At 45.1% G+C, this 12,423-nt stretch overlaps 1 protein-coding gene and 1 long non-coding RNA gene across 2 annotated transcripts in view; both read right to left on the reverse strand.

Annotated features, from left to right (window-relative positions):
- NET1 (neuroepithelial cell transforming 1) overlaps nucleotides 1-12,423 on the reverse strand; it is a 77,182-nt gene that overhangs the window by 48,280 nt on the left and 16,479 nt on the right. The gene's annotated exons all lie outside the window — the stretch shown is intronic.
- LOC149865436 (uncharacterized) lies at nucleotides 212-9,730 on the reverse strand. The gene is made up of 3 exons (XR_016441699.1): nucleotides 8,433-9,730; nucleotides 6,517-6,712; nucleotides 212-338 (listed from the first exon to the last, which is right to left on the reverse strand). It is a non-coding gene; the product is annotated as an uncharacterized LOC149865436 (long non-coding RNA).

Consider the following 12,423-nt stretch of genomic DNA (forward strand, 5'->3'; position numbering starts at 1 on the left):
ACGTGGGTTGAGACCCAAAAGAGGGTTACAAGAATATATGAAAGGGTTGTAAACAAAATTTAAAAATGGATTTGCCTTTAAAAGGAGAAAAATGGGGGAAACCGTGGCTTTTCTTTTGCAGGATGGCAGAGTTCTGGCCTGCAATGGGCTGCTTGGGGCCCCCCCATGCCCTACACATGCACCCCTGCCCCACACACGGGGGGGGGGGGGGCGGCAATGGGGCAGGAGGCTGGGAGTGAGGGGCACTGGGTCAGGACTGGCCATCGATGCTTACAAATGGGTCCTGGTACAAAAAAAGGTTGAGAACCACTGATGTACTTTCACCAAATTTTTCATTCCTGAAAAAAAATAAACAGATAAATAAACAATAGGCTTTTTCCATGCTTCCATTCAAATTTAAAATAGTAGCATGTTTCCAGTCAAAGGGGTTAGAGGGCAAAAAGCACTTTCCAAAACTAGCTGAAAAGTAGTTGTACTTCAAATGTCACTTTTTCCACTTAGGCCTCAGATACCTATTTTGAATGCTCTCATGGGAGAGGAATGAGAAACCGAAGTGCCCAGAATTCATGGGAGCGAGATCGCTGCTCCAAGACTCATGCCAGCTAAGGAAGACTGTTTAGGTTCAAAATGAGAGAGTTATTTTGAGTTCTCGTGGGAACAATTTTGATCCAAGCAAGCATGAGAAGCCAGCATGCAAGAACAGTCAAGAAAAATGCTTTAAAAGCTGGTTGGTATCAATTCCTTTATATTGGTGCAAAACAGATGCGTCTACCAGGCCTCAAATAAGCCTCTCTTATTTGGGGTCTGGTAGACGCACCTACTTTGCACCAATATAAAATTTGGTAAGTGTTTTCTTTATAACCAAGGTAGTTGCAAAGATTTGACTCTGTGTGGCTCCAATTATACCAATTATATTTAGTGTAGATCATTCCCAGTTTCATTTGAAAAATACTGGTAAAGTGTAAGCCACCTTTTTTACTGGTGTATTCTGGGGAAGAATACCTTTATTACAACATTAAGGGACTGGTGATAGCTGGATCACTAACTACATGCATGTTTACTTATAAAAAGTTGCCTGGGTCCAAGCAGCCCAAAATATTTGCACAGAGCTCTTTATGAGTCCACACATACAGTAATATGCAACTTGACACAAAGGGGCATGTCTCTAGGCCTTCTTATTTAAGAGGCATAAAGGTTATTCTTATACCACTGCAGCAAGTGATCCATCTCCTTTTCACCAGGCCAACCCCCCCACCCCAAACCTTCCAAAACAATAAGGACTAACTGAACAGAAGTGACATGTGATTTAGATAGGTTAATCTGGTAAGGTACTATCTAATATTGCAGTAAAGATCACCCCCAGAATATAACAGTAAAAAAGCAAAAAGATATCAGGGGCCTGGAAGTTAGTACGTAACTGGAAGAAAAATGGAATGGGAGAAAAAACAAAAAAACCTTGAAGACAGCAGAAGATTGGGATTCAGGCAGAAAACTGTTGCAGGGTGAGGCAGGGTGTAGAGCATGAGCTGTATAGGATTTAAGTGCAATATGGTTAAAGAAACATAGCCTTTACTTCGTGGGTGGCGCGGCTGCTCCAAGTGACCTCACACTTTAAACATTTGAAGGCTGCACTAGCATCATACCTGATTGTACAAAAGAAGTCATTATTTTCTACTTTCTATTGGGGCAGCCCTCTTGCTAATTCCCCCTTATCAACTGCAGGATAAGTAAACTTTCTTATGGCTTGTAGTGTAGGCAGGCCTGGAAGTCAGAAATGAATCAACTCGAGCTAAATCAATATTGCAGTGTTTGCAGGTGTTTCACTACACTAATTTTAAAGATCAGATATCATGAAGATTGGGCATTTAACCAGATTCTAAAGGGAACTGAATGAATTCAGAGGACAGGTCCATCAGGTGTTAATGTTAGGACTCCTTTTTTTTTTTTTTTTCCTTTTTAAGAAAGTTTCATGTTCCAAGCCAAATCAAGTCCAAATCCTTGAGTCAGTCCAGAGCCATAAGTGGCCCTACAACCGGTAAACATCCTCCACCCCCACCAGGGGCTTCAGATATTTCCAAAGTCTTCTGGCAGGCATCCTATGTGCAGGCCCAAGCCTGAAGGCTTGGGGTTCAGGTGCTCCCAAGTTTCACCTGCCCTCAGCCATATGGCCGCAGGAGCAAGCTAGGAAGGAGCCCCCCATTTCCATAAAGCGGGCTTTAAGCCCTAACACCTGGGCAAGTACTAAACCACGCCAGAAGAACAGTTATCCCTCGGAACGCTTAAGAACTGCCTTCTTGGACTCAGATACATAGTGTTTCCCCTGCCAGGTAAGTAAAAAATAAATAAATAAAGATTTGTATGCTCTAGTGTCTACTCCACCCCTGTGACGGATGAGATACTAGGCTGGATAGACCTGTAGCTCTTCCCACCAGTCTAGGGCTGTAGGAAAGAGCAAAGGAAAATCAAAAACTCAACTAGATTTAGCTTGCTGTCAGGACTTGGGCTGTGGTTCCAGTCCTGCTCCAAACCGAGCTAGCCAGCCTGAGAATAAAGCACCTCCAAATCTGGTAAAAGTTTGCAGCTGTCCAGAAATAAGGAGCGGGCGAGAGCCCAGGTTCAATAAAAGGCCTTGAAAGACTTGGGTGAGGGGAGGGAAATCCTGAATTAAGTAAGAAAGTGGTAGCAAGTGGATAGATGCAAGGGGCAATTAATATGGTTCTGGCAGTTGCACCTTCCTGGATAAGGCCATGTTGTGTAGGTTGAGAGGATGTCACTGTTGGGGAAGCTATAGAAGGTGGCTTTAAGTTATCATGGACAGGATGGGAAGAAAGCCCCGATATCTTCCCCCCCTCAAAATAGCTGACAACACATTACCATAGGAGTACTGATCAGATTGGAAACAAGCTTCTAAATGGAAATGCAGAGCACAAATTTGTATTTCATAAGACTTCAGAGCTATTTCCAGTTATTTTACATAAAGAAAAAGGGCTAGGAGAACACACCCCATCTTATTTAGAAGGGAGAATGGATTAACAAAAAGTTCACCAGACTTTAGGCATTCATTAAAATTTGCTTTACTTTGCTCTACTAGTGGTTATTTCAAGCCTGAGAGCACATTTTTGGTATATTAGTAAAATGTTGCTGTTTCTTCTAAACACCATCCCAAAGCAAGGGATGAAAATACACCCAGCAACATCAATCTGCCCTCTCGTGTACATGCACTTATATTGCATGAGTCCTGCAACACGCTGATCATATGCAGCATCCTCTGTTTTAAGGGAAGTGCTGGGGACTAAAAAAGGCTACACTTACTAGAATATAATAACCACTGCTCATTGATTACAGGCACAGCTTGCTCTAAGCTTTCTGTACCTCATTATTACTTTATAACAAGGGAAGAAGTCATAACAGAACAAACAGTGTCATTTTACTCCAGTAAAATTATGCACATGTATGTATAAGCGGAGCACATTTTTGCAGTAATAAAGATAACTGCAAACTGGTGATTACAGGAAAAGTGTTTACTTGTCGTTGAGTCATATGGTAGGTGCAGCGTAAATTAGCTAGAAGTATAAAGCAACAATACAGGAAGGTACATAGTAAAAAGCTACAACTGAAGTAGTTTTTTACTATTCTCAAATACAATACCGGAAACAATGTCTGATCACACTGCCTTATATGATCACTGAATAGGCATCTACTCTACAACACATCTTCTGCTTCCTGAAGGTTCACAAGGTATAGTACAAATTTCACACAAAGAAGCATTTTAGTTGCTATAACCTCAAAGCCAAGCAGAAGTGTGGCAGTTATTTAACATACAATGACTAATACAATCATTATTTTAGATGAAGAAATAATGGCACTGTCATGTAGCACCATTCACTAGAATTTCTGTCTTATTGCAAGTTTAGTCATTATGCTACTCTAGAACTTGCAGTTTGCTTATAGTTTAAAAATGGGTATGATTCAATATAACCTACCTTACATAGGCATTGTGGGACTCTAGACCTGCATACCCAGGAGAGCTGGGAATGCTACATGCAGGGTGGATAAAAAACAACCATTTTAAAAATAAATAAAATCAGATTTTTTTCATTTATTTGTATTTTTTGTTAAGGTGCTTTTAAAAAAAATCTATATAAAAGATGGTTTTAATTTAAGATATGTTAAAGATCTCATCATGGAATAGGAATTATAGCTTCTAATTATATACTATTTGAGACAATAGATTCATGTAACCTTTCTAGAAGTTTTATAAATAGGTCACAACAGGCCATGGACTATATTAGGGGCTCCACTCTTGCGGGGTTCCCAGAGGCTCCTCCATAGATTAGTAAAGATTAAACAAAACCACTCTACCCAGCGGGACTCAGTGCTCAGTCTAGAACAGGGGTGGGCAAACTACAGCCTGGGGGCCAGATCCAGCCCCCAGGGCCCCTAAAAAAAAATTAAGAAATGTAATATTTATTTGCTCCTGGCTGCCTGTCAAAAATGACAGGAGCCAGGGGCAGTAGGACCCAGGGAAAGCCGACAGAGGGACTCAGCAGTGAGGCACACCCAGTCCCACCCCACCAAACAGAAGCCCTTGCTTAGCAGAGGTTTCTGGCCTGGGACCATGGGGCGGTTCCTGCTTCTCTGCACCAGAGAGGGAAATGCAGCCCTCATGTTGCCAAAACTTGGTAAGGGGCCCTCCGCCCAAAATAAAAAAAATCGCCCACCCCGGTCTAGAAGATCCCATCTCTGTGATGCTTAGTTCTCAAACTGTGATGCTACAGTTCTCAAACTGTAGGTTTGCGTCTCCAGAGAACACAGGCAGGCTAGGTGCTTTGGGTAGATGTGGTATCTTTTATTAGACCAACTAAATAGTTGGAAAAAATTGTTCTTTGCAAGCTTTCGGGCACAAACTCCCTTCTTCACTCATAGGGAGAGTTTGTAGTCTCCAAAAATAACAATCTTGTTAACAGCAGTATATGGAGATGAGTGATAACCAGGGATCCTGGTTTTCCCCAATTAAAATAAATAAATAAATAAATAAAATAAAAATCCCCAATTTTCAAGTAAAAAAATGTAACCCCAAATCCACATTTTTCTATCATTAAAATGACACACCATAATAAACCGTAACATTTGTAAAAAATTTTTTTTAATTAAATATATTTTCTGATTTTAAAAAAATCCCCAATTCCATACAGAAATGAGGATTTTTTTAAAATCAGAAAACCAGGATCCCTAGAGAGAACAGACCTGACACCCACCCATCAGCCCTATTGCCTTTCTGCAGGTTTGTATACACACTGTCAAGCCCTTACCTTACTCTAAAAGGGCAAAGTTTCAAGAAGTAAAATGAATAAAGGATATCAAACAACAGGAATTCACTTTTTATAGAAAACAATGATTATATTGAGGCTTCCTGAGCAGTGATTTCAATCATGATTTAAAATGATTTAAAAATCAAATCCACCCTGGCTACATGTGAATGAGAGGCAGGACAGGTTCTTAACTAGCTAATGCTTTAGGCTGGGCATTTATACATGTGTTCCCATAGTGTGTGTTTGGGGGCAGGAGACTTTAGAGTGGCTCCAAGAGCTGCTTCAATTAAAGCGCTGGGATCATCTTGTGCATCAGCATCCCCATGAACAAGCTTTAGTTAAAGTCCTCCCTCCACCTTTTTTCAGTGTGGGACACTGATACATGAGATGCTGGAGTGTGATAATGATAGCGCATCCGAGCAACCTTGCTGCACATATATAGGCCCTTAGAGGGCTTGGGCAGAAGACCTCAAGTGGCCCAGAAGTACAGTTCCCGTTTAGAAGTCAATGGAACTTGTGCTCCTAAAGCACTTGGGCTCTTTAAAAATCTCACACTTGGAAATCCTCTAGACAAACTGAACCAAAGTCTGCAACTGATTTTTCTCATGGAACAAAATATGTAAATTTAAAAAAGCCCCTCAATCTTTGAAGACTTGTGTATGAAAAACTCAGCTTGACTAACTTTATGCATCGGATCATACAATTTTATGGCATTCTTTTCAATGCCACAAACAGAGCAATGTATCCTAGAGTGTCAGCAGTGAATCGGGAACCATCCAGATGACTTTGCAGGAGGCTTCTTAAGAAGCTTAAACTTCTGGTGATGAATATCTCCATGCAGCTTAGCTACATTCCTCTCCTGCCCACCCCCTCACAGATGTGGGCAGCACATATTTCTATGTTTGGCTCAGTTTTCAGGTCTCCCCCTTTCACTAGATACATCTCCATGATTTAAGAAGGAAGAGGCTGATCTGAAAGACAGGACTATGAGGGAAATAAAATCACCCTGCTGTGCTCAGGAAAAAAAGTTTCCAGGTCACCCCTACGAAGAAAAGCAAACTATGTTATTCATTAGTAAAATAAAATGAATTCAACATGCCATCCATGACAAATAAAAAAAAATACTGAGCTCAACGCAAGCAAATATGGTAAACACAAAGTGATATTTTTTAAAGCACCATTTTAGAAGTAAAAGCTAGCTTACCATGACACCTAGAGGTATAGCATTTGATTGCATCTCCTCCCTTACAGCAGCCTGATGAATTCACAGCAAGCACCGTTCAGGACATAATTTGAGAATGTGATACGAGTCTTCAGGAACTCTCTTTTTTTTTTTGCAATCTTGTCTAGTCAAGACACATTAATCATGCTCCTCTCCCCATTTTAATCTTTTTTTTTCCCTGTTTACAAAAATAATTAGAGATACATCAGGACCTAACTATGCAAGGTCTATTGCTAATACTAAGATTTATTTTCTGAATCCCAACTGAAAAGGCAAACATTTAACTTAAAATGCAGGGATTCTAACATAGGCAGACAAGGGTGAATCTGATATCTTTTATTAGACCAACTTAAAAAGTTGGAAAACAATTATTAAACAAACTTTCGGGTTCCAAAACCCTTCGTCAGGCTAAGGAAGTTTCAGCAGTTGGTGCGTGCTCTTCGTGGATGGAATGAAAAGTACAAAAGCCAGAGGCTGGGCTGGTGTGCATACAAGGCAAGTAGTTAGTGAAAATGTAGGTTGAGGAGTCAATTCTAACATGCCACTTCTACAAATTCACAGGGGATGTAGGAATCAAAAAGTGATCCTTTTAACACAAAGCATGGTGCTGAAAGCGACAATAAGCAGACATGCTCCACAGTTCTAGCAAGAGTTGCAAAAAGATAGAGGGGGAACAGCCATTATCCACTGTTAACAAATCTTGTGTGGGGGATAAGAACTGCTCTGCCTCAACTGTAGTCTTCACACAAGGGCTCCTCCTCCATTTCAACGTGCACATAAAGGCACCAGGGGAGCTGGAAAGATTTCACATGGTAATGTCATCAGCACACAGATTAAGCTCAGGTGTATTCTGGGCACAGTCACCACAGACTGGAGGACGTGCTACGTCTATGTGAATGGCAGGTTTACTACATTTATTTTGCAGTTCTGTTAAAGCCTTTGACCTGGTATCCTGCAATGTTCTTGCGAGAAAATTGGAGGACTGCAGGCTGCTCAACAGTTAGGTGGGTAGGAAGCTGGCTGCGGGGTAGGACCCAGAGAGTCCTAATGAACAGATCCGTGTTGTCCTGGCAAGAAGACGACAGTACTGTTCCTCAGGGGTCCATGCTGGGTCCAGTGCTTTTCCACATCTTTACTAGTGACTTGGTTGTGGGGGTAAAGAGCTCACTGCCCAAGTTCATGGGTGACACCAAGTTATTAGGGAGCATGGTTACGCTTGAAGACCGGCTGCAGATGCAGGCAGATCTAGACAGGCTGGCAAGTTAGGTGGACTAGAACCAGATGAAGTTCAACATCGAGAAATGTAAAGTGCTCCACCTGGGGATGAACAACTACAGGTTTGGCGACACTAACTTGAACAGCACCATGAACAAAAGGGACCTAGGGGTAATAACAGACCACAGTATGAATAGGAGCCAGCAGTGCAAATAGTACCCTGGCATTCATCAATTGATGCATCTCCAGCAAAACCAAGGAAGTGATTCTTCCGCTGTACTCAGCACTAGTGAGACCACAGCTGGAGTACTGCATCCAGTTCTGGGCACTGCACTTTAACAAGAACGTGGTAAAACGTGAGATGGTCCAGAGAACAGCCACCCACATGATCAGAGACTTGCGCAGCAAGTCTTATGAGGAAAGGCTGAAGGACCTGGGATTCTTCAGCCTGAAGAGGCGGTGGCTGAGGGAGGACTTAGTACCAAGCTTACCGCTAGATTAGAGGCGTACATCAAGGGCTCAGAGAACAACTGTTCACCAGGGCATCCTTGGGGAAAACCAGGAGTAATGGTCACAAACTCCTGGAAGACTGTATCAGGCTCAACATTAGGAAAAACTCCTTCACAGTCAGGGTGTCCAGACTGTGGAAAAAGCTCCCTCCCAGAAGTGGTGTGGTCACCTACCCTGGAAGTCTTCAAGAGGACACTGGATGGACCCCAGCTGCCTTTCCTGCTTGGTACAGGGGTCTGGACTCAATCTTCTGAGGTCCCTTCCAGCCTTTACAATCTATGAATGAACCCTGGACCCTGAAGGCAGGAGACTACAATTACACCATTTCTAAAAACAGCATATTCTGGTAGAGTCATTAGCAGTAGAGGTGCACTGATATATCAGTTGCATATCAGATCAAAAGGAAAATTAACATGATCAAGCCATCAGCTTTTTTGGCTGGTATAGCCAATAACGTCATTGATAAATGTCATGTGCATACATGCAGGTGCACGGGGCCAGAAATGCAGCTAGGCAGCTTGGAGAGAAGCACCCTGCAGGTAAGCCTGGGGAGGGAAAAGGCATGGAGGGGCAGATCGAGACCCCCATGGTGAGGCAGGGAGAGGGGCAGATGCTGCCCAGGTGGGGCAGTGAATACGACCCTGGGGCCAGGAGCAGGACGGAGCCATGGGCAGCTTGTCCAAAGAGTGCGGGGTGGGGAAAGGAGTGCAGATCCCGGGCACTGTGCGCACACCCTAGGAAGGCATGGGGGGGCACGTGTCCCCTGGATGTGCGTGCATGGCAGAGGTGGGCTACCTACCGTGGGCTTGGGCTGTGTCGGCCTCTTTCCGGCAGGGCAGGCAGGAGACGTGGGGTTCCCAAATGAAAGGCAGCAAAGCAGAGTGCCCCAGAGGTAGAGTTAGGGAGAGGGCTTGGGGGGGCTATAGCCACTCCTCCCAGTGGCACCACTGCCACCACCCCACCTGAGCCCAGCCTTCCCCCCACGCCAGGGAGGAGGCTGGAATTGAGATGAAAGCAAGCACACTGACCCCGTGAAGGTTAAATGGTGCTTGTGTTTCTTGTAATAGGAAACTTCAGTTCATAATGCTACAGACCAGGAGTGTCAAAATCCTCTTGGACTCTTTATCCAGATGACAGGGACTCCTCCTGGCCAGATCTACAGAGCCATCAGCAGCTGGGGTGGGTCCAGGGCCAGTGGCACAGGTCCACATTCAGGTGATAGCATGGGTCCAGGGAATCAGGTGGCAGAGCAAGCCAGAGCTCTATCTGCTCAGCTTTAGTTCCTCCCACTGCCACCAACAGCCATGCCCACCAGGATCCAGGGACCTCAAATTCTGCAGCAGGCCAAGCCTCCAACTCCAATAGCCAGCCAGACTACTCGCAGGCTGGATCCAGCACCCAGGTCATACATTTGACACCCCCACTACAGACATGCTGTCGCTCTTTTAAGGGTGTATATATTCCCTTCACAAAGCTGGTTCACAGAGATCTGCTTTCTGCTCAAGCAATGCTGGTAGCCTCCAGTGCACACCTGTAAGTAGAAGACTGCACCCAGTGTCCTAACAGGCAGGTCCGAGTTAAATTACATTCATTGGGTTTATATGCTGCCCTCCCCAAGAAAGGGCCAGGCCAGCTTATAAAGAAAAGGAGATCAATTATATAAACAAATAAAAGTATTATAATCAAATAGCATATTATAAAACAAATCCTGCAAGCCAGGGGTCAGCAACCTATAGCCCCTGGGCCAGATTCAGCCCACAAAGCCATTTGATCTGGGTCCTGGTACCTGCCCATCTACCTCTCACCCAAGCAGGATCATCCTAGCCCACAATCTGAAAAGCTTGCCTGGGGCCGACCACTGCCTGGAGCAATACCCCAATACTTCACCCTGCCTGCCGAAAGCCAGCCTGAATAAAGAGGTCTTGCAGCACTTCCAGAAGAAATGTAGGTTCAGACTCCGATAGGCCACAAGCAGAAGGGCATTCCAGAGCTGCAGACTACCAAGAACAAACTCAGCACTTGGATGTACTTACAGGAGGGTGCTCACAGCCAACCTGACGTTTGGGATGGTGATTAAACCCAAGGCGGTGATCTGCAAGCAGGTCACAGCCTGTTTTAGAAAAGGCTGCAGTCTTCCTACTTTCACCTTTATTTTGAAGAGGTGTACTATTAATTAGTTAACACCCTGCTTTCTCACAGCTTGATCTCTGGTCCTTCCAGATAACACAAACTAGGCCAGTAGGTGGCTGGAAGACTGCCGAAGAACCAGGTCACAATGCTGAAAGTAGCATTTGTTATTCACAGGTAGCACGTTTTGCCTGGTGTTCGTAAAGAACACCGTCATCACAGTGTCTCTGGCACTGTATGACTGCTAGGAGGTAGGTCTTTAAGATGTGGAAACTCAGCCAATTTTTTTTTTTTTTTTTTATAAGGATGAGTATAACAGTATAATGCAATCATATGGGGATAAAAAAAAAACAGGAAGGCCAAGGCACACATTGCAATGCAGATAAACAGAGATAAGGGAGAAGAAATATGCTAGAAATAAGTTAACTTCGTTTCCTTGCTTGTCTTTTTTTAATTGAAAGGAGGGAAAGTTAATACCAGATGACCAAGGGAAGGCTGAAGCATTTAATGCCTTTTCTACATCAGTTTTCAAAAAGGTCAAGTATCAGATCAAAAGCACAGCAGGGTAATGACCCTGTAGAATAGAAAAAGACCAGGTTAGAGATTACTTTGACAAATTAAATGTTTTCAAGTCAGCAGGACCCGACAAGATTTATCCTAGAGTACGAAAGAAATGAACTGAAATCATCACAGTGTCCTTGGTTATTTTCATTGGGAACTCACAGAAGTCAGGTGAGGTCCCAGAAGACCAGATATATAATCTGTGGGCACTTCCAATTTCGCTTTTATTTTACAAGCCGGCATGCCCTATTAACCAGCATGCCGGCTTGTAAGGTAAAAGCAAAACTGGAAGTGCCCACCGTAGCACTCCTGGTTTTGCTGAGCCCCCACAGCCCTGGGCATAGGAGCCTGCGTGGGGCCCACCTCCCTATCCCTCAGGGCCCATGGGAGGGGTGGCGATACCCTGGCTGTGGTGGGAGAGGCAGCACCCCAAAAGGGCAAAGATGCCTGTTCGGGCCTCTCAGTTAACCAGCATATTTTATCTGGCACCCCCAAATCCCTATGGGTGGTGAATAACAAATCTTTTGCTGTAATCTCCTTCTTTAAAAGGCATGGAAGAAAGAGGGGGAAGGGATACCCTGAAAGACGCTGAAGCAGATCACCAATCTGTTTGAGAGTAGGTATAGGCCAAGATATTAAGTTACAGTCAAAATCAATTTGTCAAGAGCAAGCCACACCTAACCAACCTGATTTCCTTCTATGACAAGGTGACAGTCTTTGTGGATGAGTGCAACAAATGTAGAGATACTTCGACTTCAGCTAGGGGTGCACTGATAAAGTTTTTTTGGGTCAATGCCAATGGCTGACCAATTCGATTCCCGATACGAAGCCCAGAAGCTTGGAGAGCAGGTTCTGGCTGGTATGTCTGTTGAGGGGAAGGGGTGGGGGAGGGAAGAGCCACAAGCGGGGCAGATTGTAGCCCCTGTGGTGGGTGAGGGAGTGGCACTGAGGCTAGGACAGGCACTGCCAAGCTGGGGCAATACACAGGATGGAGCCATGAGCGGCTTGTCCGGGGGGCCCTGCTGCTGCGCATACCCCCAGAAGAGCCATGGGAGGGGTGCTCCCCAGGTGTGTGCACAGGGTGAGGGCAGGCTGGGGCCAGCGGCAGCACCAGGCTCTTCCCGTGACAGGGCCTGGGCCGGGGCTGAGCTCGGGGCAGGTGGTGGCGCTGGGAGGGGGAGGTTACTGGGAAGTGGGGGGAAGGCAGGGGGCTGTAGCCTACCCCATAGACCCCCCTCCCAGCATCACTACTGCTTGGCTAAGCGCAGCCCTGGCTCAGCCCCCACCACTGGGAAAAGCCTGATGCTGCCCCTGGGCTCAGCCTATGGCAGCAGCCCACCCTCCCCCTGCACACAGATCCAGGGGGCACATGCCCCCCACCCAGTGGCTCCCCTGGAGGGTGCACGCAGCAGTGGGAGCTGCCCTCCCTCCCTGCGCCTCCTGGACAAGCCGCTTGTGGCTCTGTCCTGCACCCTG

Source organism: Crocodylus siamensis, chromosome 4, assembly GCF_052110815.1.
Source record: "Crocodylus siamensis isolate JL-2025a chromosome 4, ASM5211081v1, whole genome shotgun sequence".
NCBI classification, from domain to species: Eukaryota; Metazoa; Chordata; order Crocodylia; family Crocodylidae; genus Crocodylus; species Crocodylus siamensis.